Here is a 27,542-nt window from a genome sequence, read left to right as displayed (position 1 = left end):
ACCTCAAGCTCATATACACGCTCGTGCGCGCACACGCATGCACACAAAGAGCCAACGCTCCACCCCCCCCCCCCCCCGCCCCCCGTCAAGCACAATTAGGTGAGTACACATATACGAGAAATAAGTAAGAAGGCAGCGTAGGCAAGAAGGCAGCGAAGGCATGAAGGCAAGAAGGCAGCGAAGGCATGAAGGCAGCGTAGGCAAGAAGGCAGCGAAGGCATGAAGGCAGCGTAGGCAAGAAGGCAGCGAAGGCATGAAGGCAGCGAAGGCAAGAAGGCAGCGAAGGCATGAAGGCAGCGAAGGGAAGAAGGCAGCAGCAAGTGCCAACACCTGAGAGTGAAAGTGACGGAAGTGGGTCACTTGCCTTCCTCGTGGCCTCATTATCCACCACACTCACCTCTACCCTTCCCCCCCCCCTTCACCACCACAACCCTTCCCCTACCTCCCTTCACCACCACCACTTCCCTCCCCCTCCCTCCCTCCCTCCCTTCACCACCACTACCCTTCCCCCTTCAGATATTCAACAATATACCCAAATACACTCAAATTCTGTTAGAATGTACCTATTACTACATTTATTGGTTGTAAAAATGTACAACCAATCAATGTATTGGTTGTACCTATTATTACAGGTCCTTAGGACCTGCCCAAAACGCTATGTATGTTAGTGGTTTTGCAAGAATACCTTTGTATGTACTTCTATACTCCAACGAACCGTCTTGTATACAAATAAATAAATTAATTACAAATGTATATATTTGCGTCTCATTTGCTTTGACGGTATAGCTGCTATAGAAACTATTGCGTCTTATAAAGGACTCTACCGCAGATGGTGATAAAGGTGCTTTTACAAGCTCAAGTTATAGTTACAGCACTGTCTTGACTTATGCATACCATAATAGTCAGTCTTGGGTATAAGTCCAGTATATCAACAAGTGCTCCAGTATTCAGATAGTATATATAGAGTTCAGCATATTTTCACCCAGAGGGCGGGGGCGGGGGGGGGGGAATGTCAGTCAGTATGGGACATTCTACACTATAATGTTCAAGGGAGTGAATGTTTTCTCTTTCACAAAGTTGACACATGGTGTATTGAACACTTTCACAAAGTTGACACATGGTGTATTGAACACTTTCACAAAGTTGACACATGGTGTATTGAACACTTTCACAAAGTTGACACATGGTGTATTGAACACTTTCACAAAGTTGACACATGGTGTATTGGACACTTTCACAAAGTTGACACATATCCCACATATAGGCAATATGGCTACTATAACATCACATTGTCGAGTTCATGCTCTATTAGTTCCATATATAAATATTGAACTAACGCTACAACTCTTAAGTATTCATCATAATATTTAATACTACAACTTTCAGGTCTTTGTGAATTCCACTGTAACTAGGTTCACAAGATTGTCACTTGCTTAGCTAAACGAACTATGGTGTTCAGTTCCTGAACCCACTATGTGCCTCTGTAACCCCCCACGGGATGGGTATGGGGGGCATAATAAAGAAAACAATTGAATGTGTGAATTCGTTAGATCAGCCAGATTTTCACTAGACATTCGTATTCCCTTTGTCACTGCTGATGAAACACCTATATTAATGGGTGGTCCAGTGGTCCACCACAGGCTATGTTGACAGGTATTACTGTCAAGTACGTTTAGTGCCAGGTCAGTTTAGTGTCAGGTCAGTTTAGTGTCAGGTCAGTTTAGTGTCAGGTCAGTTTAGTGTCAGGTCATTTTAGTGTCAGGTCAGTTTAGTGTCAGGTCAGTTTAGTGTCAGGTCATTTTAGTGTCAGGTCAGTTTAGTGTCAGGTCATTTTAGTGTCAGGTCAGTTTAGTGTCAGGTCAGTTTAGTGTCAGGTCAGTTTAGTGTCAGGTCAGTTTAGTGTCAGGTCATTTTAGTGTCAGGTCAGTTTAGTGTCAGGTCATTTTAGTGTCAGGTCAGTTTAGTGTCAGGTCAGTTTAGTGTCAGGTCAGTTTAGTGTCAGGTCAGTTTAGTGTCAGGTCAGTTTGAGTGGCGGAAGGCACTGTTTTTGTCCGAGTTTTTGCTGGACAAAAGTGTCCATGTTTGCTGCTCTCTTAAGCTTTTTAATCACATTTAGGTAAATCAGCATTTACACCCCTTACCCTACACTATGTGAAGTGACACATGGTGTATCATAGCCATACAGGGTGGAGTTGCAGGGGGCACATTGATGATGGGGGTGGGTGTACTGTGTACAACACACCGGACAGGGGTGTGTACTGGGGCGTCCCCAGCGCCCCCCAGTACACTGAGTACTGACCTAGTACACAGTGGCGACCTTGTCTTAGCCAGCCTGGGGTTTCTCTCACCTTGCTGCGTCGAGGTTGCAAGTTTGTGTTGTAATTGTTAAGATAGCAAGGAGAGCTAAAAGGGGGGGGGGTGGTGACCCCGGAGGTGACACGCCCTTCTGCTGGTTGTGCTGGGGCTCCTGGGCCTTGGCTCCCGGCTAACACCTGCGGCGGTTCACTCCTCTTTGAAGAGCAGGGTTGTCATCTGCTGGTGTGTGTGTGTGTGTGTAGGGAGTCTACATACCTGTTCTGTTTCAGCAGGTGTGTGTAGGGGGAGTCTCTATACCTGTTGTGTTTCAGCAGGTGTGTAAAGGGGGGGGGGGCGAGGTTGCCACACCTGAACACTGCAGGAACTCACGACTGGTTTTTTTTTTTACTAAGGTTTATGGCGGTAAGGCAGTCTTTCCTCCTAAGGTTTCGCAACGCCAAGAAAACGGTCAGTTTAAAGTGCCCTTCTCCTAACCTACCAGAGGACCCAAAACAGAAAACGGGACAGTACGTCACTTTCGCCAGCCGCTTCCATTTTGTAGTACGACGCTATTGGCTTTATGTAACGCCTACGAGTGAAATGCGACGTTCTTTGTTAGAGGACAGGTTTGGTGAGCAGGTGCACGCACGCACACACGAGCGTGTGTAGACACACACACGTACACGTACTGAAGCGAGCGTGTGTATATTACCCTGAGACACTCACGCAAGCACACCCATGAACACACTCAAACACGCACACACACACACACTTCACCTAATACAGCACACGAGGCAATGCGACAAGTGCTAACACTATCACCACCACCATTATCACCACTATCACCACCACCATTATCACCACTATCACCACCACCATTATCACCACCACCACCATCACTATCACCACCAACACCACTACCACCACCACCACTATCACCACCAAACCAGCTTAACTATCTATCTAACTACCTTAACTACCACCTATTGACTACTACCACTAGATGACGAAGTGATCGCCAGTTAAGTTACAAGGGAATACGATAAGGTACAGTGGGGTTAACCATGATAAGAGAGTGATTACAGATTACAGGAAGAAGATTACAGAGGACCGGTGAATCTCCCTAGACCTTGCTGAAGGGACGGAACTCAGTGCTTCCAAACACGGGTCTTACTGTCTCGTCCTCATATTGACAGGAAGAAGACCCCAGATTCCTGGGGGCAGATTCACGAAAGCACTTACGCAAGCACTTACGAACCTGTACATCTTTTCTCAATCTTTGGCGGCTTTGTTTCCAATTATTGAACAGTTAATGAGCTAGGAAGCACCAGGAGGCTGTTTATAACAATAACAACAGTTTAATGGGAAGTTTTCATGCTTGTAAACTGTTTAATAAATGTAACCAAAGCCGTCAAAGATTGAGGAAAGATGTACACGTTCGTAAGTGATTGCGTAAGTGCTTTCGTGAATCTGGCCCCTGATCTCTTTTTCACACACGTGAATTACAATGAAAATGTATTTGGCGGTAACAGAGTTACAATGAGCTGTAAGCAAGAGTTTCCAGAAGGCAAGGGGATGATAGCATGATGTTTAACAATCAACAGGAGTGTACCTTGCGATGATTTCGGGGCTTAGCGTCCCCGCGGCCCGGTCCTCGACCAGGCCTCCACCCCCAGGAAGCAGCCTGTGACAGCTGACTAACACCCAGGTACCTATTTTACTGCTAGGTAACAGGGGCATAGAGTGAAAGAAACTGCCCATTGTTTCTCCCCGGCGCCCGGGATGGAACCCGGGACCACAGGATCACAAGTCCAGCGTGCTGTCCGCTTGGCCGACCGGCTCTGTCCAAACAATGTACACAGGGAGCCGGTCGGCCGAGCGGACAGCACGCTGGACTTGTGATCCTGTGGTCCTGGGTTCGATCCCAGGCGCCGGCGAGAAACAATGGGCAGAGTTTCTTTCACCCTATGCCCCTGTTACCTAGCAGTAAAATAGGTACCTGGGTGTTAGTCAGCTGTCACGGGCTGCTTCCTGGGGGTGGAGGCCTGGTCGAGGACCGGGCCGCGGGGACACTAAAAAGCCCCGAAATCATCTCAAGATAACCTCAAGATAACAGTGTCTGGAAGACGAATACTGGAATACGCTGTACTCACAGGGAAATCCCCAAGTAGTAAGTCCAACCACTTGGGCTGGACGGTAGAGCGGCGGTCTCGCTTCATGCAGGTCGGCGTTCAATCCCCGATCGTCCACAAGTGGTTGGGGCACCATTTCTTCCCCCCCCCTCCCCCCCGTTCCATCCTAAATCCTTATTTAGATCCCTTCCAAGTGCTATATAGTCGTAAGGGCTGGGCGCTTTCCCCTGATAGTTCCCTTCCCCACAAGTAATAGAGCCGTTAAAGGCAGTTTTAAGCCACAAAAATATACAAGTTTGAATTCAAACATTAAGCTGCTAAGGCAGGCTAGTGAAACTTAGAAATCAGAATGTTTGGTAATATGTATATTGTTTGTGATGTGTGTATGTATGTATTGTGACGATAATCTCCTTCAAGAGATTGAGCCTGCTCTTCCCTCCAAAATTACGTCTTCACAATTATATAAAAAGACTATGGAAGAAATGTCCAACAACGACAACAACACCAGCACCAGCAAGGCTTGCCAGGGTGAGCAGAAACGTATGCAACCAGCCACCTGTTCGAACTCCAACCACCAAACTACCCGTTGATCGCTACGGCTCCGCTGATTGGTCGCCGGTCTGGCTGCACCTGCACTCGCCCCCAATACTACCTGATGTCTGGGGTCGCCCCAACATCAGTCCTCAGAATGTTCCGTGCTTTCGTAGCCAGCACTCCTCCCAGCTAGACGTTAGCGTGTACTGAGAGAGGTGGTGGCTTTAAGCCAATATTCCAGCACCTCCCACTTACCTTTGTGTTGCACTTCTTGTTATTTTGCCTTAACGTAACTTTTCATTTTGTCATTTAAGTATTCTTATTATTTTGATTCATTGATTTAATATAAGAATTTGTTTGTGCATTATTTTCATGTTTGATTTATTTAACGTAATTAAAATTTCATTGTTAAAGTTTACTTGTGTTTTGTGTGTCTTCTCCTTACCTTACCACAGACGAAGTTCCAGTTTTTTCTATTTTTTTTTATAACTATGTGACGAGGCCATACCCCTAGCCTTAAACAGCCGAACACCAACGCGTTACCGTCACAAGTTATATGGGGGCCTGTCCTAGGAGCTTCACTCAGGTACTGGTGCTAAGTGGTAATTTATGGTAAGCGTATTTAACTTTGTTAACGTAGCTTTACTATTTTTCATTCAATTTCATTTTTTATAAGGTGCGGTGTATTGTGCATTACGAGAGTAACATATAGTGAAGGTGAGACAACTTTGGATTACGTGGTGACTGTAGGCCTCAGTCATACTCTTAATTGGTCATCTCTCCCTCCATGTTATTACTCGTATTTACCATCTATGTCCCTTGAATATTTCTCATTCTGACAGATCATCATATTGGTACCCTGGTACTGTGGTCTGCCCCGGGTCAAGAGTACCCAATCTTCTGCAATCTGACTGTAGGAGGACAAAGAGGGCCATAGTTCCTCTAGCTCGAACTTTAGTTGCTGAATTGGGACCTCAGCAGCAGTTCTCGTCACCAGTTGACACCTCGCACCCCTACACGTCAGTCAGAGATGATGATACATACAACGGTAGGGAATTAGCTTATTTTTTCAGAGCACAAAAGTTCGCTAATTCTGTAAGTATCATATTAAATTCAGTGGGAAAAACTTGCTTTATGTCCTATAGAGACTTGGCAAGGTATGCCTACATCCTTGGACTACCAATTTTACTTTTGAAGCATTTAACTGTTTCATTTGTTTTCGAAACTCTGTTTCATTTGTTAGTAGGATTTTCTTGCCCTTATTCTCTTACATGAGTACCGGGTACAAGATTTCCTGCGCCCTTGATTTAATTTAATATCTTTCACTTAACGTTAATTGTTAAAGATCACACAGGATAGGTACCAGTTGCCACGTTGTCCTGTTTCTGACATTTCACTACTGAACATTCGTGTACCTTTATTTGCTAATTTCACCATGTTTCGTCTCCAAACTTTCCGTGCAAATCCAGCAGGTGAAATAGGGACTTTAAGTCGTGCCAAGAGGACTGAATTACAAACTCTTGCACATGAGTATCAACTAGAAGTTCCCTACCAAGCCAACAAAAATGACCTACACAACCTGTTGCTGGATTACTATTTAGAGCAAGGTAAGATAGACTCTGAAACTCATGAAACTTACTATATTGCAGAGAAAACTGACTTGGCAACGATGAAACTTAAACTAGAGCTGGCCAAGATTGAACGTGAGCAGCAAAGAGAAGCAGCTGCCATACGAAGAGAAGAACAAGAACGCGAAGCTGCTTTGAGGAGGGAAGAACAAGAACGAGAAATCACCCTCAGAGAACGTGAAGCTGCCTTGAGGAGAGACGAACAAGAACGTGAGGTTGCACTACTCCAGGAGCGGGAACGAGTACAGCTTGAAACCAAACGACGCGAGTTGGAGATGCAACGCGAACATGACAAGCAACAAGCGACTCTGGCTCTAGAGTGTCGTCAACGCGAAATCTCCTTGGAAACTTCACACTTCACTCAACGCCAACAAGCTACTGCCAATCTTCCCGTCAGTTTTAATATATCACATGCAAGTAAGTTAATGCCATCCTTTGTAGAAGCAGAAGTTGATGTGTTCTTTACCACCTTTGAAACCCTTGCTAATCAACTCAGTTGGCCTGTCGACCAATGGGCAACACTTCTCAGAGTCCATCTTACAGGTAGAGCTGCAGTCACACTCAGTACTTTGGCGTCTGAGAATGACTACTACACTCTGAAACAAGCAGTGTTAGACGCCTACCTACTTTCCACCGAAAGTTATAGAAGGAAATTCCGTGACCACCTGAAGGCAAGTACCACTACCTTCCTCGAGTTTGCTAACACGAAACGGAGGTATTTCATGAAATGGCTGGAAGCAGCACATGTCTCTACTTTTACAGAACTCGTGAACCTGATGCTTGTTGAAGAATTCTTGAGACGTGTGCCGCCTCCTGTCCGCCTCTACTTAGCAGATAAAGAAGAAACCGACTACCTGAAGTGTGCTAAGTCGGCTGACACTTACAGCCTCATCCACCGGCTGACACCCGAACCATCCTCCAGTAAGAAGTCGTGGTACAGTTACGAGAAGGTGAGCCCCGATCAAGCTGGTTCACAACTGTACTGCAAATATTGTAGACTCTATGGACATACCATAGACAAGTGTGGTAAGTCTCAATACAAGGGAACCACTGACCAACAACGACCCAAACCAACTCCTCCTAAGTCCGGTAAGCCTGTGATGAATGTTGGTGTTGATGTTAATGATCTTTCTCTTTTCAGTAACCACCTGTATACTGGAACTGTCTCTGCCAACGGTTCAAATCCGGAGGGACGTTTCAAATTGAAGATCTTGAGGGACACAGCGGCTCTACAATCGATCATCTTGAAGTCGGCTGTGCCCAACATAGTCTACACCGGGGAAACAGTCTTCATCACTGACCTCACTGCTACCACTCCATACCCTCTCGCCAGAGTCCACCTGGATTGTCCCTACGTGAACGGGGAAGTCCAAGTCGCCGTCAGGGAAAAGCCTTTTCCCATGCCTGGAGTGCAACTTCTCCTAGGCAACGACTTGGCAGAAGACCTGCAACCGACCAACCTGATCGTCATGGACAAACCCCAGGTGTGTAACTCTGTGCCAAGTAACCCTATTCTTGAGTATGTTCCAGCAGAGGTTCAAGAGAGTGATGAAGTTTCTCCGGTTCTCGTGACCACCCGTGCACAAGCCGCACGTCCACAGCCAGCTGACTCTACTGCTACCGCTGTCCCTCAAGACCCTCAGAAACTACCCCCGCATCTGACCAAGTTGGAGTTCCGTAAGTTGCAGAGGGAAGATCTTACTTTAACACCATTGTTTTTCCAGGCTGAGACTCAACCCGACAGTATTCCTGGGTTCTTCCTAGAGAACGACTTGCTCTACCGCAGATATAGACCCAGTAAACTGAAGGAGGAGGACGATTGGGCCAACACCGAACAACTTGTGATTCCCACCAGCCTGCGGCCCACTATTCTACACCTGGCCCATGGAGCATTCTCCCACTACGGCTTCAACAAGACTTACCATGGGATTCGTCAAGACTACTACTGGCCAGGTATGGTAAACAACGTCAAACAGTACGTAAAACAGTGTCATACATGTCAGATGGCAGGCAAACCGAACGTCTCCATTCCCAGAGCACCACTGATTCCCATACAGGTGCCTGCGGAACCTTTCCACAGACTCATAATAGACTGTGTCGGTCCTTTACCTCGGACCAGTTCAGGTAACGCCTACATCCTAACCATCCTGTGTCCTACCACCAGATTTCCCATAGCAGTTCCAGTGAAGAACATCACGGCTGCTACGGTTATCAAACATCTATTGAAGATCTTCACTCAATACGGATTTCCCAGGGAGATTCAAAGTGACTGTGGCACCAACTTCACCAGTGATCTCTTCAAAAGGACACTGGAGGAGTTCAACATCAAACAGGTATTGTCCAGCCCCTATCATCCTGCTTCACAGGGTTCTCTTGAACGTAGTCATCAGACCATCAAAGCACTCTTGAAAAAGTTTTGTAGTGAAACCTCAAAGGATTGGGATAAGCAGATTGACCTAATAATGTGTATTTTCAGAAGTCTCCCCAATGAGTCCCTAGGAGTATCTCCTTATGAGATGCTCTACGGCCGTAAGTGCCGTACTCCCCTTAAGGCTTTCAAAGACTCTCTCAGAGATGCCACCTTCAGTGAGCATCAGAATGTGCCCCAGTTTCTTCAAAACCTTCAGCACATTCTAAAGAGAGTCCACCGCTTTGCTCATGATAATCTATTGAAAGCCCAGGTGAGAATGAAGACTCATTACGACCAGACCAGCAAAGTAAGAAAATTCAAGCCGGGAGACTTCGTCCTTGCTTATTTCCCTATCCCAGGTTCACCTTTACAAAACAGATTTTCAGGACCCTACTGCGTCAAAGAGTGCAGGAATAATAATAATTATGTGATAGAGACTCCAGATAGGCGGCGGAAGACCCAGCTGTGCCACGTCAACCTCCTGAAGCAATATAATGGTACTCCTCCCACTGTCTTGATTAATTGTTCTACCTTCACAGAACCCTACATCCACAGTGAGACCATCCCGGCTTCTTCTCCCGAAAGCACTGACAAGGAGTCGGCGCTTTCTAATTCCAAAATCCTTAATGATCTTCCCAAATGCTTTCAGGATAATAATCGTGCTCCTATGCCCTCTTCTAATTCCACTCTCACCTCGTCAGATAAGCCCTTCATCCTCCATGTCGACGCCAATGGTACCGACGTGGGTGGTGTCGTGATGCAGCAACGAGGCGAGAAGAATACACCTGTCAGCGACTACTGCTACAAGGATCTACGGAACAATTGGCAAGGAGCTACTCTTCCTCATCCTGAAGCTTCAGCACTTCACTCCACACCTGAAAAGTGCTCGGTCCACCATCAATACGGACCACACCACCCTACACCTCCTGCAGCACGCCCACTTCTCATCTCAACGTCTTCTACTATGGGCTTGCTACCTGCAGAAATTCAACCTGGAGACACGCTATACCAAGAGTCTGACAACATCTTAGCCCATGATCTCTCCAGAGTTTATGAAGTAGAAGCGACTCCATCCATTACTCCACCCCATAACGACGTACTTCTTCCAGAACCGCAGGCTTCGGGGGAGAGTTGTGACGATAATCTCCTTCAAGAGATTGAGCCTGCTCTTCCCTCCAAAATTACGTCTTCACAATTATATAAAAAGACTATGGAAGAAATGTCCAACAACGACAACAACACCAGCACCAGCAAGGCTTGCCAGGGTGAGCAGAAACGTATGCAACCAGCCACCTGTTCGAACTCCAACCACCAAACTACCCGTTGATCGCTACGGCTCCGCTGATTGGTCGCCGGTCTGGCTGCACCTGCACTCGCCCCCAATACTACCTGATGTCTGGGGTCGCCCCAACATCAGTCCTCAGAATGTTCCGTGCTTTCGTAGCCAGCACTCCTCCCAGCTAGACGTTAGCGTGTACTGAGAGAGGTGGTGGCTTTAAGCCAATATTCCAGCACCTCCCACTTACCTTTGTGTTGCACTTCTTGTTATTTTGCCTTAACGTAACTTTTCATTTTGTCATTTAAGTATTCTTATTATTTTGATTCATTGATTTAATATAAGAATTTGTTTGTGCATTATTTTCATGTTTGATTTATTTAACGTAATTAAAATTTCATTGTTAAAGTTTACTTGTGTTTTGTGTGTCTTCTCCTTACCTTACCACAGACGAAGTTCCAGTTTTTTCTATTTTTTTTTATAACTATGTGACGAGGCCATACCCCTAGCCTTAAACAGCCGAACACCAACGCGTTACCGTCACAGTATTAACACGATGTACTGAACGGGGTGAGAATAGCTTGAGCTACCTCATCCCTTTGTGTGTATTTTACCTCAATAAACTTATTTCAATTTCAATGAAACTTAGTGCCACAGTCCAAGAGGGGAGAAGGAGCTGAGGGTATATGATCGAAACATACAAAATATTCCTAGGAATAGACAAGGTAGAGAAGGACAGACTTATTAAATTGAAACACAATTAGAGGAGAAGACATCGGTGGCAGCTTAACATGCAAATGAGTCGAGAAACCCCAAAATAATCACGTCCTGTACAGGTGACCAACATGCGGAGTGCCTTGAAGGAAGAAGTGTTATACTCAAAATTCTGTCAGTTGAAATGTAACCAATCACAGGCAAGTAGGCCTCTGACGTCATGCCAGACAGAGGAGCATCAGGCATGCTCCCAGCAGCCTCAGTTATCCTCACAGACTCAGAGTAGAAGGACCTCGGCTAGGCAGATATATACCTTGCTATCTCAGTCAATAAATATATACAGAAGCGACTACTGTGTCTACCTTCTACCCGAACAAGGCAAACGAATAAGAAGTCGTAGAGGCCACTTCAAGACCAAATAAGACACAATACTAGAACTTAATGCCGTGTTATCACTGATAATTCAGTACAACCAACGTTACCACACAGCAGGACATCGTACTCAAGAAGGAGACGGACGGAGAAAGCCGTGTAAGGGCCAGATTCACGAAGAAGTTACGCAAACACTTACGAACCTGTAGATCTTTTCTCAATCTTTGGCGGCTTTGTTTACAATTATCAAACAGTAAATGAGCTCCGAAGCACCAGGAGGCTGTTTATAACAATAACAACATTTGATTGGCAAGTTTTCATGCTTGTAAACTGTTTAATAAATGTAACCAATGCCAACAAAGATTGAGGAAAGATGTACACGTTCGTAAGTATTTGCGTAACAGCTTCGTGAAGCAGTTACGCAAATACCCTATCAATTCCTCTGAGAATCTTGTATGTGGTGATCATGTCCCCAAGGCAGCTAAAGTCGAAAAACACCGTCTGCCATTCCTAATTTATGTGATGGTTGTACCTGCGGGAGTGAGATCACACACACATGTCAATGTTGGCTAATTAGGAATACCCACACCAGCCAACACCCCCTCCCTCTCCAACCTCCCCAACCACCTCCGCCGCCGCCGACCACCTTGCTGTAGGCAAGACAAACTTGATCATAAGGCATGAACTTCTGGACAAATAGTGACTTGCTGAATCATGTTGGTTACATAAGACCTGCCCGCAATCACAACAGGATGCTTACGAGGTCCTGTTCTGGTGTGTGTGTGTGTGTGTGTGTGTGTGTGTGTGTGTGTGTGTGTGTGTGTGTGTGTGTGTGTGTGTACTCACCTAGTTGTACTCACCTAGTTGTGTTTGCGGGGGTTGAGCTCTGGCTCTTTGGTCCCGCCTCTCAACCGTCAATCAACAGGTGTACAGATTCCTGAGCCTATTGGGCTCAGGAATCACACACACACACACACACCCATATTGTGTGTGTGTGCGTGTGTGTGTGTACTTACCTAGTTGTGCTTGCGGGGGTTGAGCTCTGGCTCTTTGGTCCCGTCTCTCAACAGTCAGTCAACTGGTATACAGGTTCCTGAGCCTATTGGGCTCTATCATATGTACACTTTAAGCTGTGTATGGAGTCAGCCTCCACCACATCACTTCCTAATGCATTCCATTTGTCTACTACTCTGATAATGAAAAAATTCTTTTTAATGTCTCTATGGCTCATTCGGGCACTCAATTTTCAACTGTGTTCCCTTGTGCGTGTGCTCCTGGTGTTAAATAGTCTGTCTTTATCTACCCTATCAATTCATCTGAGAATCTTGTATGTGGTGATCATGTCCTCCCTAACTCTTCTGTCTCCCGGTGACGTGAGGTTTAATTCCCGTAGCCTCTCCTCATAGCTAATACCCCTCAGTTCGGGGATTAGTCTGGTGGCAAACCTTTGAACCTTTTCCAGTTTAGTCTTATGCTTGACTAGATATGGACTCCATGCTGGAGCCGCATACTCCAGGATTGGTCTGACATATGTGGTATACAAAGTTCTGAAAGATTCCTTATACAAGTTTCTAAAGGGCGTTCTTATGTTAGCCAACCTGGCATATGCCGCTGATGTTATCCTCTTGATATGGGCTTCAGCGGACAGGTCTGGCGTGATATCAACCCCCAGGTCTTTCTCTCTCTCTCTCTGACTCTTGAAGTATTTCATCTCCCAAATGATACCTTATATCTGGTCTCGTACTCCCTACGTCTATCTTCATTACATTACATTTGCTTGGGTTAAACTCTAACAACCACTTGTTCGACCATTCCTGCAACTGTGTGTGTATACTCACCTAGATGTGCTTTCAGGGTCGAGCTATTGTTGTTGTTGTTGTTTAAGATTCGCTACCTGGAACAAAAAGTTCCAAGTAGCACGGGCTATGGTGAGCCCGTAGTTGGGTGGAGCTAGTCTCCCAGCCCCTCTTTCCGGACGTTCTTAGATTAATGCCACGACTCTATTTCACACGCTTTCACCATGTTTACATTTAAAACATTGAATGGAATTAGCTTCAACGACTTCTACGTCTACTACGGGCTCACCATAGCCCGTGCTACTTGTAACTTTGTTCCAGGTAGCGAATCTTTAACAACAACAACATTCTACGTCTAGCTTATTTAATTTATTGACAGCTCTGACGCTGGACGCTTTCTGACGTCCCTGTGACTCATTTGCGTCCTCAGTTTTCATCTCTGGAACCCCCTCGTTCTGCTTTTCTTTGCTTTGAACGATACTGCTTTGTCCGCTTTGTCAATTCTCCCTAGAATCTTATGTTATCTCATACAAACAACTCTCCTTTTTCTCCTGTGTGGTAAAGTCTAGTTATCTCAGTCTTTCTTCGTAGCTTAAACCCTTCATCTCAGGAACGAGTTTTGTTGCATATCTCTGGACCTTTTCTAGTTTCTCCTTGCCCTTTTTTTTAGGTAAGGGTTCCATGCTGGGAATGCATATTCAGGAGTCGATCTCTCCTTCGCTATATGAAGGTGAGCTTCGAGTAGGACTCACCTTCGAAAGGGGGGGGGCCTGGAAAGCCCCCCCCTTCTCCAGATTTCTGAAGGATGGAGATTTAGTGCTATAAGTCCGCAAATTACCATAAAAAAAATGCACGTATGTTGGTAATTGCAGCTGTTGTAATTGTGCTAATGTGGGCGTCTGGCATCAGATGTTGGGTTATGGACCCGAGTTTGTCAAGCAGGATTTCCCTTGTACTAAATCCGTGCCGCTGCCCTGAGACAAAGTTTATCTAAATGTTGTTGTACTTGCCACGGCGGGTGCCTGCCGGTGCCACGGCGGGTGCCTGGCGGTGCCACGGCGGGTGCCTGCCGGTGCCACGGCGGGTGCCTGCCGGTGCCACGGCGGGTGCCTGCCGGTGCCACGGCGGGTGCCTGGCGGTGCCACGGCGGGTGCCTGCTGAAGGGTGCCAGGAAACAGAACTCACCAAACACAAGCGACGGATGTGGTCATAAGAGGCCTTGAGTCGCATCCTCAATAGAGAGAGCAACTGTGGTGAGCTGCCGCACGCAACAGGCGACTCGTTCCTTGGTGTGCGTGTGTGTGTGTGTGTGTGTGTGTGTGTGTGTGTGTGTGTGTGTGTGTGTGTGTGTGTGTGTGTGTGTGTGTGTGGGTCCACCAGTAATGCTGCCGGGACAACTGGCGGTCTCCTACAGGTGTTTCTCCAGGTCTCCTACAGGTGTTTCCCCAGACCTGCTACAGGTGTTTCCCCAGACCTACTACAGGTGTTTCCCCAGACCTACTACAGGTGTTTCCCCAGACCTGCTACAGGTGTTTCTCCAGGCCTCTTACAGGTGTTTCCCCAGACCTGCTACAGGTGTTTCTCCAGGCCTCTTACAGGTGTTTCCCCAGACCTACTACAGGTGTTTCCCCAGACCTGCTACAGGTGTTTCTCCAGGCCTCTTACAGGTGTTTCCCCAGACCTACTACAGGTGTTTCCCCAGACCTACTACAGGTGTTTCCCCAGACCTGCTACCGGTGTTTCTCCAGGCCTCTTACAGGTGTTTCTCCAGACCTGCTACAGGTGTTTCCCCAGACCTGCTACAGGTGTTTGCCGTGAGTGGTGGTCGTGTCCTCCACCTCTGGTTGAAGCTGGCTACCGGTGTCCACCACTCTCACGGTATACCCGCCCAGCTACTCGGACTGGACGGTGGAGCGACCGTCTCGCTTCGTGCAGGTCGGTGTTCAATCCCCCGACCGTCCACCAGTGGTTGGACACCATTCCTCCCTCCCCCCCGTCACATCCTCTTATCCTGATCACTTCCTATTGCTATATAGTAAATGGCTGGGCGCTTTCTCCTGGTAGTTCCCTTCTCGCTGTATACCAGCATTTCCTTACATGTCTCTAACTCATCCTATGTGGTGGGGGGGGGGGGTATGTTGGGGCACGGCTTATGTGGTGGGGGGTATGTTGGGGCACGGCTTATGTGGTGGGGGGTATGTTGGGGCACGGCTTATGTGGTGGGGGGTATGTTGGGGCACGGCTTATGTGGTGGGGGGCATGTTGGGGCACGGCTTATGTGGTGGGGGGCATGTTGGGGCACGGCTTATGTGGTGGGGGGTATGTTGGGGCACGGCTTATGTGGTGGGGGGTATGTTGGGGCACGGCTTATGTGGTGGGGGGGTATGTTGGGGCACGGCTTATGTGGTGGGGGGGTATGTTGGGGCACGGCTTATGTGGTGGGGGGCATGTTGGGGCACGGCTTATGTGGTGGGGGGGTATGTTGGGGCACGGCTTATGTACGGCATCGTGTGTGTGCGGATTTTCTCGTGCTGGAATGCGTGTATATCGTATTTCACGCACTGGGAGGATTATGTGGCCTCTCCCGCATGCTGCGAGGCGTGTATGGCACATTATGTATGCGGCGTGTGTGTATGAACCGCTGCCCCTCGTGCCCTATGCTGCCCTTGCTACCTCCCCCCCCCCCCGCCCACTTTGGGAAGGTGTATCAGCGCCCTAATGGGATGTGCAGTATGCCGGCGACCTGCACATCTCACTGTATCTTATTCAGCTCCCCGTGAAACCTCCCCACCCTACCCACCTCGCCCACAAGGCTGCCACGAACCCTATAGACAACCTCAGGGCGAAATTGCCGGGTGGAATCTCGCCCCCAGACAAGAGATAAGAGTTCGATTTGATCGTTGGTGCCGCAGGTGGCTAGTTCATTGTGCACCCCATACGCATCATGTGAGAGGTTATAGTTTACTGCCTACCTACCTACCTAACCCTCGGCTCGTGGGTAGGTCGTGCTCCCATGCCCCGTCCCACCCACCCACACACACACACACATACCCTACCCATGACCACATGCCCGACCTATGACCTGCCCCCACCCCTCCCCCATCCCTACACTCACTCACATGGGTTGGGCGGGCAGCTTGGCGCCGTCTGCTGCCCCAGAGTTTGACCCATGCTCCGCTGGAGACCTTGTTGGCAAACACCCCGTGTAACCCTTCTCAAGTGCCCGCTGACCTCCTCCTCCTCCAAGATTTCTACCCTTCATCTCCAGGAGCAGCAAGTCGGCCCCGTGAATCCTCCTCAGGCTCTGCTCACGTCCTGGTCTAACCCGTCCCACGGCCTTATGCTGTTTCCCTAGACACGTTCTTCTCTTCTCAACTTGTTCGCTCCAAGAACACATCTCATTTTGACGTCAAAATTCCCATCGGGTAAAATACGATGTAGTATAAATCACAGCGGCTCGTAAAAGTTCACGTTTTCTATGCGTGGGTCGTTGGTTAGGATAAGATAAGTTCGGGGAGTTTAGTACATCATTTTCTGTCCGTTGTGACAACTTGGAGAGGACGGGCTGGTCTCAGTGTTCCTCCGGTATTATACATACACTCACTTACGTCTACTCCACCCGTTATGCTCCCTCCATCCCGGTGTCATTACTGCCTTCCACTGTGGTGGTGCCTCCACTCCTGTGTGGTGCCTCCACTCTTGATGTAAGAGCGAAGAGGGAGAACGGCCTATTGACATAGCTCGGGTGCAGGGGGGAGTTGTGTAAAATCCTGGTTTGTGCCTCGGAGAGTCTACGGGATCCAGTAAGTTTAGTAGAACTTCGGTTTCAACTCTTTTTAACCCTGTCGTAGCTCAGTCGATTAAGGCAGTGTCTGGGATGCTCCCGGACGCTGGTTCGAATCCTCGTCACGGTCCTTGTGGATTTGTTCTTGTGGTGGTTGCTCAGAGCACTGGCTCGACCTGAGCGCAGGCAGCACCCTATATACCATATTTGTTATAAGGAGTATGTTCTAAGGTCAGACATTTGAGCTAGTCTAATTAAACTTTGCAGGGTGACCAGTAGGTATCGGGGCACCAGCTCTCATTTGAATGTTGAGGTCGGCAATGTTGTCCCTTTGTGAAGACGGTGGATATGAAATGCTCAGCAACGAATCCATAGAGTTTTATCATTCAATGCCAAGCCACTGGCATGAGGTAGCAAGAGCTTTGCAATGTACTTTATTAACTCTCATGTTATTGAGGATATCCTCATAATGCACCCACAAGTTGCCAGTACAGGCTACTGAACATTTGACCCCCCCTGTATGACTGACCATCCTGCGAGATGGGCACTTTTAGCCTCACGTAGCTAGTTTTTTGACACACTCTGTACTCCCCTTTATGTAGTCTAGCGTAGCTGCACAAATGCAGATTACCTAAATGTGTTAATATTAATACACAAACTGGTGTTGTAGTGGATATGTGGGCATACGATATGTGGGTATATGATATGTGGGCATATGATATGTGGGCATATAATATGTGGGAATATGATATGTGGGCATATGATATGTGGGCATATGATATGTGGGTATATGATATGTGGGCATATGATATGTGGGCATATGATATGTGGGCATATAATATGTGGGCATATGATATGTGGGCATATGATATGTGGGCATATGATATGTGGGTATATGATATGTGGGCATATGATATGTGGGTATATGATATGTGGGCATATGATATGTGGGTATATGATATGTGGGCATATGATATGTGGGTATATGATATGTGGGCATATGATATGTGGGCATATGATATGTGGGCATATGATATGTGGGCATATGATATGTGGGTATATGATATGTGGGCATATGATATGTGGGTATATGATATGTGGGCATATGATATGTGGGTATATGATATGTGGGCATATGATATGTGGGTATATGATATGTGGGCATATGATATGTGGGCATATGATATATGCCGCTACTCCAAGCAACAGTATTTTTTTTTTAGCAAATTATAACCAAACAAGCCTAGCAATGGGCAGGGCTTCGGAAGTAGAACATAAATCCTTCAATAATTACTAAGAGTTCCTTTACCATGAAGTTTGGTAACTTGGTTGCTCTTCTTAATACTGGTACTAAGAAAATAGAAGCATTGAAAAGTTTACACTTTAAGATCAGCATTGCCATCAATGCAACATTTACAGCCCCGCTCCTGTGCCGGGTTAGCCCACTACGGGCTCACCATAGCCGGTGCTACTTGGGACTTTTTGTTCCCAGTAGAAAAGAAATGCCTGCTGCAAAGTATATATATATATATATATATATATATATATATATATATATATATATATATATATATATATATATATATCACATATCTACATCACTTATCTACATCACTTATCTACATATACAGTACTGTATTAACGTGGATAACTTTTTTTTATTAATACATTAGGTACATCTGCATTTGAGCAGCTGCCCTAGACTATATGAAGGGGAGTACAGTGTCAAAAAGCTAGCTACGTGATGCTAAAAAAATCCCCATCACACAGGATGGTTAGTCATACAGAGGCATGTGATAAGTAGTCTACACTGGCAGACTCCGGATACATTTTGAGGATATCATTAACACAAGAGTGAATAAGGCAGCAGTGGTAATACAAGTCCCCATCTCGCAGGATGGTTAGTCATACAGGGCCATATGATTTAGTAGCCTGCACTGGCAAATTTTGGGTACACTGTGCTAGGATATCTTCAAGAATACGAGAGTGAATAAAGTAATTGCAAAGCTCCAGGTACCTCATGCCAACTGGTCTGAAAGGTCTAATAACTGGGCATTCAGTGATGTAGTGCGCGAGATCATGCCGCAGTTCCTGCTCACAGAGTTTGCAACTGGAGTGCCTGAATTTTTTTTTTTTTTTATTAACATATTAGGTACATCTGCATTAGTGCAGCTACCCTAGACTATATGAAGTGGAGTACAGTGTGTCAAAAAAGCTAACTAGGCGATGCTAAAAAATCCCCATCACACAGGATGGTTAGTCATACAGAGGCATGTGATAAGCGGTCTGCACTGGCAGACCGCTTGCCTGAAATAGAAATTGGTTGAAAAGCACTCTATGGACAATGAAACCCACACTTCAGACTTCACAACAAAAAGAATCCATCCCTTCTAGAAGGTTGCTCACATTGATTAGGAATAAGATTGGCCCCAGTACTGACCCTTGTGGGATGCCACTGGTCATATCCCACCACTCTGACGTCTCCCTTCTCACTGTGACTCTTGGTCTTCTGTTACAGAGGTACTTCCTTATCTACTGGAGCACCTTAGGAGCTGTTCACTTGAGACAGTTAAGCAAGTCCCAGCTGTGTCTGGGTACAAGTGACAGGATGAACAACCCAGCGGGTTTTCTTCCTATTGGGGAGTGTTGTACATGCTGCTATGGCGGTGTGTCCACTCACAGGATGAGTGGCGCTGCCCAATAAACTCGCCCCTCGGGGCAAAATTTAAAAAAAAAAATAATAATTCCCTGCCACTACTGCCTATTTCTCTATTTAGTGCACTAACCTGCTGTGGGGGGTACTGTGTCAGAGGCTTGCTGACAGCCCAAGAATATACAATTCTCCCACCATTCTCAATCTTGTCTCATCTCGGTCGCCCTTTTGTAAAACTTTTGTAGAGGCAGTCTCCGTGGTGTAGTGGTAAGACACTCGCTTGGCGTTCCGCGAGCGCTATGTCATGGGTTCGTATCCTGGCCGGGGAGGGTTTACTGGGCGCAATTCCTTAACTGTAGCCTCTGTTTAACGCAACAGTAAAATGTGTACTTGGATGAAAAAACGATTCTTCGCGGCAGGGGATCGTATTCCAGGGACCGTAGGATTAAGGACTTGCCCGAAACGCTAAGCGTACTAGTGGCTGTACAAGAATGTAACAACTCTTGTATATATCTCAAAAAAAAAAAAAAAAAAAAAAAAGTTTGTGATTCAGGACTTGCCATCTCTGAAACCCATGCTGGTGTCTCGTGTTGTGAAGTCTCTTCTCTCCAGATATTCTACTGGCCTCTTACTAATGAGTTTTCCATCACCTTGCATCATGTGCAAGTAAGAGAGACATAGACCTGTGGTTTAATGTTTCCTTTCTGTTTCTCTTATTGTATATTGACAGTACATTTGGCTGTCTTTCAACTCTCAGGCAGTTCCATTCATAGTATGCTTCCAGCACAAGGCATCCTGGTATGTTATCTGGTCCAGCAGCCTTAGTCGGGCCCAGCTAACTCAGGTGTGTGTGTGTTATGTGTTTATGAGAGAGAGAGAGAGGGAGAGAGAGAGAGAGGGAGGGAGAGAGAGAGGGAGGGAGAGAGAGAGGGAGAGAGAGAGAGAGGGAGGGAGGGAGAGAGAGAGAGAGGGAGGGAGAGAGAGAGGGAGAGAGGTACATGGAAGAAGTCGTCCTTGCAAGGGTGGTGGTGGTGGTGGTGGTGGTGGTGGTGGTGGCGGGTGATGGTAGAAGGGCACTAGACGCCACTACATCACCACCGAGGCTCCCTCATTCATGTGTACGCTCACCACCCAGCTCTACCTCCCTCACTCTCTCCACGAGTGTGACCACCTTCGCCGCCCCCCACAACCAGGCCTACTGCCCCCCCTCCTCCTCTTCCCCCACCCCCCCCCCCCCCTCCCCCACAATCAGTGTCTCCCCACCACACGTCTCAATCTCCCTGAGTCCTCACACTCTTGGATGCACCAGATAAAGACTCCTTAAGGTGACTAAGGTGTAGCGCCTGAGATGTAGTGTGAGTGTATAAGTGTGTGAGGCACACAGGTGCATGAGTATGTCCTGCCTCTGGACCAGACACCTGTGCTTGCTGCCTCACGTTGCCACATATGAGAGGCAGCACTCTGAAGCCTCCACCACCTCCTGGCTTCTCACCCGCACTCACTCCCCCACCATCCCACATTACGCTGAATGAAAGTGTCTCGAAGAGAAATTGATTATTAAATTCAAAGTGAAGTCAATCATTTCGTTGACTGAGAGTGTATAGTGACCGTCCGTGTGCCCCAGGAAGCATCGGGCAGTGCCCAGTGATGGAAAATATACCCCTGACTTGATCGCCTGGAAGCTCATTAATTACCCCGGGATTAATTTCGAGTGAGACATGATTGGTCGACCCCGTGTTGACCCGTTTTAGAGGAGCTTAATATGTGTGGCAGTTGTGTGGCGGAGCGCGCGTAAACACCTGCACCAGGCGTCCCGCTCTAACACCTGCGCCCTCAGGTAAGTCTCTGCAGGGAAGGGGGAAGGGGAGGGGGTGTTAGTTCCTGCCTCGCCCTCGATGCTGGCAGCAGGTGGAGGCAGGTCGAGGCACTGGGACGAGGAACTCGAGGTCGAGGAACTCAAGGTCGAGGAACTGGGAGGAATCTTGTGTTATAAGACGAGAGGCTACTGCTCTTGGATATGTATACCTTTAAGACCTGATGTATCTAGCAAGCATGATGGGGGAAGTGTGCCCCTACGACTCCTGGGGGAGCAGTGGGTGTGGGAGGGGAGAGTGATGGGGAAGTGTGGGAGGGTGGGGAAGGATGGTGTGGGTGTGTAGGTGGGTGAAAGACCTAGCCTCTGGACACCACTAGGGAGAGTCCTCTCCCCTTACCTTGTGATGGTTCTCCCACTTAATACTACCCACTTCTTCCCCACCAAACTCCTCTACCCCCACCAATTATCCTCATCCTCGGCCTACCCATCCCCTCCCCTTGGTTCTTCCCCACCACCAATCCTCACTCTCCTCTTGTTCATACCTAACATTTCCCCAAGTCCAGCCACCGTCCAATCCCTGCATGTACGATGCAATTTCGATGCACTTGTGTGCTGCGATGTCCCACGTCTTGCCTTTTTAAGTCCACTACGGGCTCACCATAGCCCGTGCTACTTGGAACGTTTTGTTCCAAGTAGCGAATCTTAAACAACAACGTCTTGCCTTATAATGTGTGTGTGGGCTTAACAAGGCATTCTTCCCGACACTGTAACGACGAGGCACTGTCGCCGTATTAACAAAGCTTTGTCTAACCATTTTGGTTAGGTTGACACACTGGGCTGGACTCCCCCCACCAGCAGGAAGAGACATAACCGGAGGGGATAGAGCTGTGTGTCGCAGCGTGATCACGGGGACTGTGGGCAGGGAGATGAAGGGTTGCTGGCACCACACTGTGGTAGGACTATTGCCTGAGTCATAACAGATGTGGTTGGTTTGTGTGGAGGCAGTGACGCACCACCACATAATGCGCAGGCCGGAAGCCGCAGATGGGAGAGTTGCAGGCTGTCGCACTTGGCGCAGTACGGGCTCCACACCCGCGGAAACGCACACTATAACGTTCCAAGGGTCATATAAAGGTCGGAGGGCTATTAGGCAAGGTCAGGGAGACACGAAGTTCTCGAAAATTCCAAGAGAATTTTTAGAAATTACACTGGACGTTTGTATATTGTGTGTGTGACATTGTTCCCACTGACCTCTACAGCGGGACCATCAGAGGATCATTACCCGTCGCAGAGGTGAAGTCAAATGCCTCCGTCATCCTCTCAGTCACTTGCAGGGTGGAGAGTAACGTTGTGTTGACCTGAGCGTGAGAACACCGCACCCGTCACTTTCCTCACCTCATGGCCAGCGTCACCTCACGCCGTCCGCCAAGCAGGGAAAGGTCAGATGGCCAGATAATGCTGATTTCATCAGTCGTTGAAAGCCGAGATCTCATGGGCATTTGTGGGGCCATGTTGCTATACACACGGTGAGCGAGGCTGCCCACCCTCTCAGTGGCAACACCTGGGGACACAATAGTGACAGATAAGGTAAGATAATTAGCAGGGAGGAAGGAAACTATCAGGGGGAAAGCGCTGTTGTTATAGATTCAGCTACTCGGAACAAGTTCCAAGTAGCACGGGCTATGGTGATCCCGTAGTGGACTTACCTGGCACAGGAGCGGTGCCATATGATGTGATGCCTCGAAAAGCGCCAAGCCATCACGACTATATAGCACTGGGAAGGGGTCAGGATAAGGATTTGGGATGGGACGTGGGGGAAGGAAGGTAATTAGCAGGACAAAGCATTGAGCCTGCATGTATAACACTTGGATTGGATATGAGGATGGAGTGAAGGAAATGTGCCCAACTACTTGGACCATCGGGGATCGAACGCCGACCGTGCATGACGCGAGGCGGTCGCAGCAACGACCAGTCCAAGTGAAGTATTTACACATTAGCTTTTCCACGTCCTTGACTACATTGGACCTAATGTAATGAAAGGAAGACTGCCAGTGTCGAGTATTGAGCATAAATAGGGCATAGAATTCAAGTATTGTGTCAAGTATTGGGTATAAATAGGGCATAGAATTACCAGCAATATACAGCAGCCATTATTGAATGTCTAAACCAAATTATGGCTCACTACCAGAGTAAGTGGTATAGACTATAGCAATACAAAACCTCATGGAGTAATAGATTCACTGAGATGGGTTAATGCGGTGTTGCCATGATGAAGTAGATCGGAGAAAGAGTAGCTGGTAGATGGGTCAAGAGAGAAGATAAGAGTTGTCTGAACGATTTCAACCACACCAAGTGTCAAATAACGAAGCTGGCTACGAAGACCCGGAGACCGGACACAGCATGGAAGAGGAAATTCTAATTGAAGCAGACAGAGGAAAAAGAGTTGAGAGTTGATATAAGCCACAACCTGTTCCCAGAAGCCCCACATCAAAGGACCATCTTCAGCCGCATACAGAAGATTGACTAATGTAAGAACTGCCTTTAAGAATCTCAACAATGGGTCGTTCAGAATCTCGTATATCATTTGTCAGACTAATTATGGAATATGAGGCACCGGCGCGAGTCTTTGTATTGACTATTAGACTATTTTACAGGAACTTCTTTTCCACAGCCCATAAAACGGAGGAAAGGGTCCTGAAAGATATTGTTAGTAGAAACGTTATCCCTACAGACAAAAATCAGAAGATACAACTGACAATTTACTATAAAACCAAAAAAACGGCCAGCCTACTCATGAGAAACTCTCCAGACACAAAGCAAAACGCTTTAAAAGAGACCAACGTTGTCTATGCCTTCAAATGCCCTCTTGGGGACTGTAAGCCTCAAAAAACTCGGTATATAGGCAAGACAATAACATCTCTTTCCAGGCGTTTAACGATGCATAAGCAACAGGGCTCCATTAAGGAACATATAATCTCTTCCCACAACCAAACCATCACCAGAGAAATCTTAGCAAACAACACAGAAATCATCGATAGATACAGCGATAGCAGGCGGCTTGACATCTGCGAGGCACTACACATCAAGAAGTCAACACCAGCAATCAACAGCCAATTAATGCACAACTATATTCTACCCACTTCAAGACTCCGCTCCAATATAGAAGCATCAAGAAATATGGGTCAATAAAAATAGGCCTTCTGCAGTTACTTACCTTTAATACCCATTGTTTCGTGTTCTGTCTTGTGTTAAAAGTTTATTTTCACCTCATCCAAATATATATATATATATATATATATATATATATATATATATATATATATATATATATATATATATATATATATATATATAACTGAAAACTCACACCCCAGAAGTGACTCGAACCCATACTCCCACAACTGGTATGTACAGGGACGCCTTAATCCGCTTGACCATCACGACCGGACATAAGGAAGTGATAGCCGAGGCTATATGAACCACTTCCCCGCCGGCACTCGGATGGTAATCTTGGGCATAGCATTTTATCAAATCACCTCATTCTTTGGGGCACACGTGAGGAACACAAATGCAAACAAGCCTGAATGGTCCCCAGGACTATATACAACTGAAAACTCACACCCCAGAAGTGACTCGAACCCATACTCATAGCATTTGATAAAATGCTATGCCCAAGATTACCATCCGAGTGCCGGCGGGGAAGTGGTTCATATAGCCTCGGCTATCACTTCCTTATGTCCGGTCGTGATGGTCAAGCGGATTAAGGCGTCCCTGTACATACCAGTTGTGGGAGTATGGGTTCGAGTCACTTCTGGGGTGTGAGTTTTCAGTTGTATATAGTCCTGGGGACCATTCAGGCTTGTTTGCATATATATATATATATATATATATATATATATACATATATATATATATATATATATATATATATATATATATATATATATATATATATATATATATGTCGTACCTAGTAGCCAGAACGCACTTCTCAGCCTACTATGCAAGGCCTGATTTGCCTAATAAGCCAAGTTTTCATGAATTAATGTTTTTTCGACTACCTAACCTAACCTAACTTTTTCGGCTACCTAACCTAACCTATAAAGATTGGTTAGGTTAGGTAGGGTTGGTTAGGTTCGGTCATATATCTACGTTAATTTTAACTCCAATAAAAAAAAATTGACCTCATACCTAATGAAATTGGTAGCTTTATCATTTCATAAGAAAAAAATTAGAGAAAATATATTAATTCAGGAAAACTTGGCTTATTAGGCAAATCGGGCCTTACATAGTAGGCTGAGAAGTGTGTTCTGGCTACTTGGTACGACATAATATATATATATATATATATATATATATATATATATATATATATATATATATATATATATTATATATATATATATATATATATATATATATATATATATTATATATATATATATATATATATATATTATATATATATATATATATATATATATATATATATATATATTATATATATATATATATATATATATATTATATATATATATATTATATATATATATATATATATATATATATATATATATATATATATATATATATATATATATTAGTTTTCCCATGTTGGATGGTGTTCGTAGGTGGTGATGTGTCACAAGCAGGTAGACAGGTGTATAAAGGTATCAGGTATTACAACACAGGTGTTACAGAGCCATATACCCATGCCGTGGGCGGTAGTGGCAAGAGTTACAGAGGCACCTAATTGGTTTAGGAAGTGATCGCTGCGTGGTTCACCGAGTTAAGCCAGTAACAGTCGTCTTCCCTCTCACCTCATGTCCTTCACCTCTCTCCCACTTAAATGTACTCACACAAATGTACTCTTAAAAGTACTCAATGTACACGCATACACACACAAATGTACTCTGTGGGATGAGGAGAATGCGTGCATTGCATTGTGCAATGGGTGATGTGAGAGTGGTGAGAGCAGGGCTTGCAGGGAGTAACTGCAGCCACCATTACGAGAGGTTGTGGTTGTTAAAGATTCGCTACCTGAAACAAAGTTCCAAGTAGCACGGGCTATGGTGAGCCCGTAACATTACTAGAGGAGCGGCCGAGGTCTGGTGGCCTGGGTGAAATGTTGATGTGTAGGCAGCCTTGACCTTCCGCTCCCCAGGTCTACCTGCCGCACACCCGCCCATCTACACACTAAATAAATAGCCGTTTTGCTTTGCCCCGCATCCTCTCTGTATATCACGGCTCTACGCGCAGATGCACGTGCGCTGGGGGCGTCCGTGCGCGCGCGTACCGAGGCCCCCCTGGGCCACGTACTCACCTAGTATACGTGTCCAGCGTGCTGTCCACACGTGCAGTGGTGTTTGTGTCATGTCTCCCACATTCAACATCATAAGAAATGAGCCATAAGTAACATGAAGAATTTAATCAAAGCCGGAAATGAATTAGATCAAATCTTCATTAATGATGATGATATAATTCTACTAATGGCAGGACCGGAACAACACACACTATAATTAGCAACAACCTCTTTCAAATCGCAAATGATAAGCATGTGTTGAGGTACTCTACCGCCTTAACGCAAGCTGAGCTAACTGTCTTGTCGCATTGAGATTCCTTAAAAGAAATACAAAAGGAGAAGTAATCTCTATTGTTTCAAAAGCCATACTACAAAGCCTTAAGAAAAACCGCCAGAAAAGCCAGCGATAGTCCCTGAAATTAAGAGAGCTGTGAAAATACTAATCAACCAGGGATGGGCGACCTGGTTCCTCTGCTTACCCTCCAGCAGAAATCTTTGGAAATGAACGAGCAGATGTGCTGGCTGCTGAAGTCAACCATATTGAATACATCATACCCAAGACTTCTAAGCGTTATCATCAGGCAACAGTACTGTCGTAAGATATCGTCTTAGATACAAATACCAATGGAGATTTGGGATGGAAACAACAGCTGAACAGCGGAGTTGCAGAATCTGTAGTGAGATTCTAAATTGCAGAATCTGTAACTCTAAATTGTTTGAGTTAGGAAAGTATTATAGATCAAATATAGATACTGTTCGTTTAAGATAGCACCAGTTTGCACCTGCAAGATTACGTAAGTTTAGGGGGTTGGTAGATGTTAATCTTCTTG

General features: G+C 46.3%; 1 protein-coding gene across 2 annotated transcripts in view; it reads left to right on the top strand.

The window, feature by feature from the left end:
* The window catches only part of LOC123759354 (probable ribonuclease ZC3H12C), a 177,284-nt gene that overhangs the window by 24,402 nt on the left and 125,340 nt on the right, over positions 1 to 27,542 (top strand). Inside the window, exon 1 of one of the 2 annotated variants that reach the window (XM_069335128.1) lies at positions 20,960 to 21,431. The exons of the other annotated variant lie outside the window; for it this stretch is intronic. The gene's annotated coding sequence lies outside the window, so the exon portion shown is untranslated. Of the gene's footprint in view, positions 1 to 20,959; positions 21,432 to 27,542 lie in introns of those variants that run through there. 2 annotated transcript variants of the gene reach the window in all.

This window comes from Procambarus clarkii, chromosome 32 (genome assembly GCF_040958095.1).
Source record: "Procambarus clarkii isolate CNS0578487 chromosome 32, FALCON_Pclarkii_2.0, whole genome shotgun sequence".
NCBI lineage: Eukaryota > Metazoa > Arthropoda > Malacostraca > Decapoda > Cambaridae > Procambarus > Procambarus clarkii.
The sequence above is the reverse complement of the archived record's forward strand: the minus strand, read 5'-3'. Positions and strand labels throughout refer to the sequence as shown.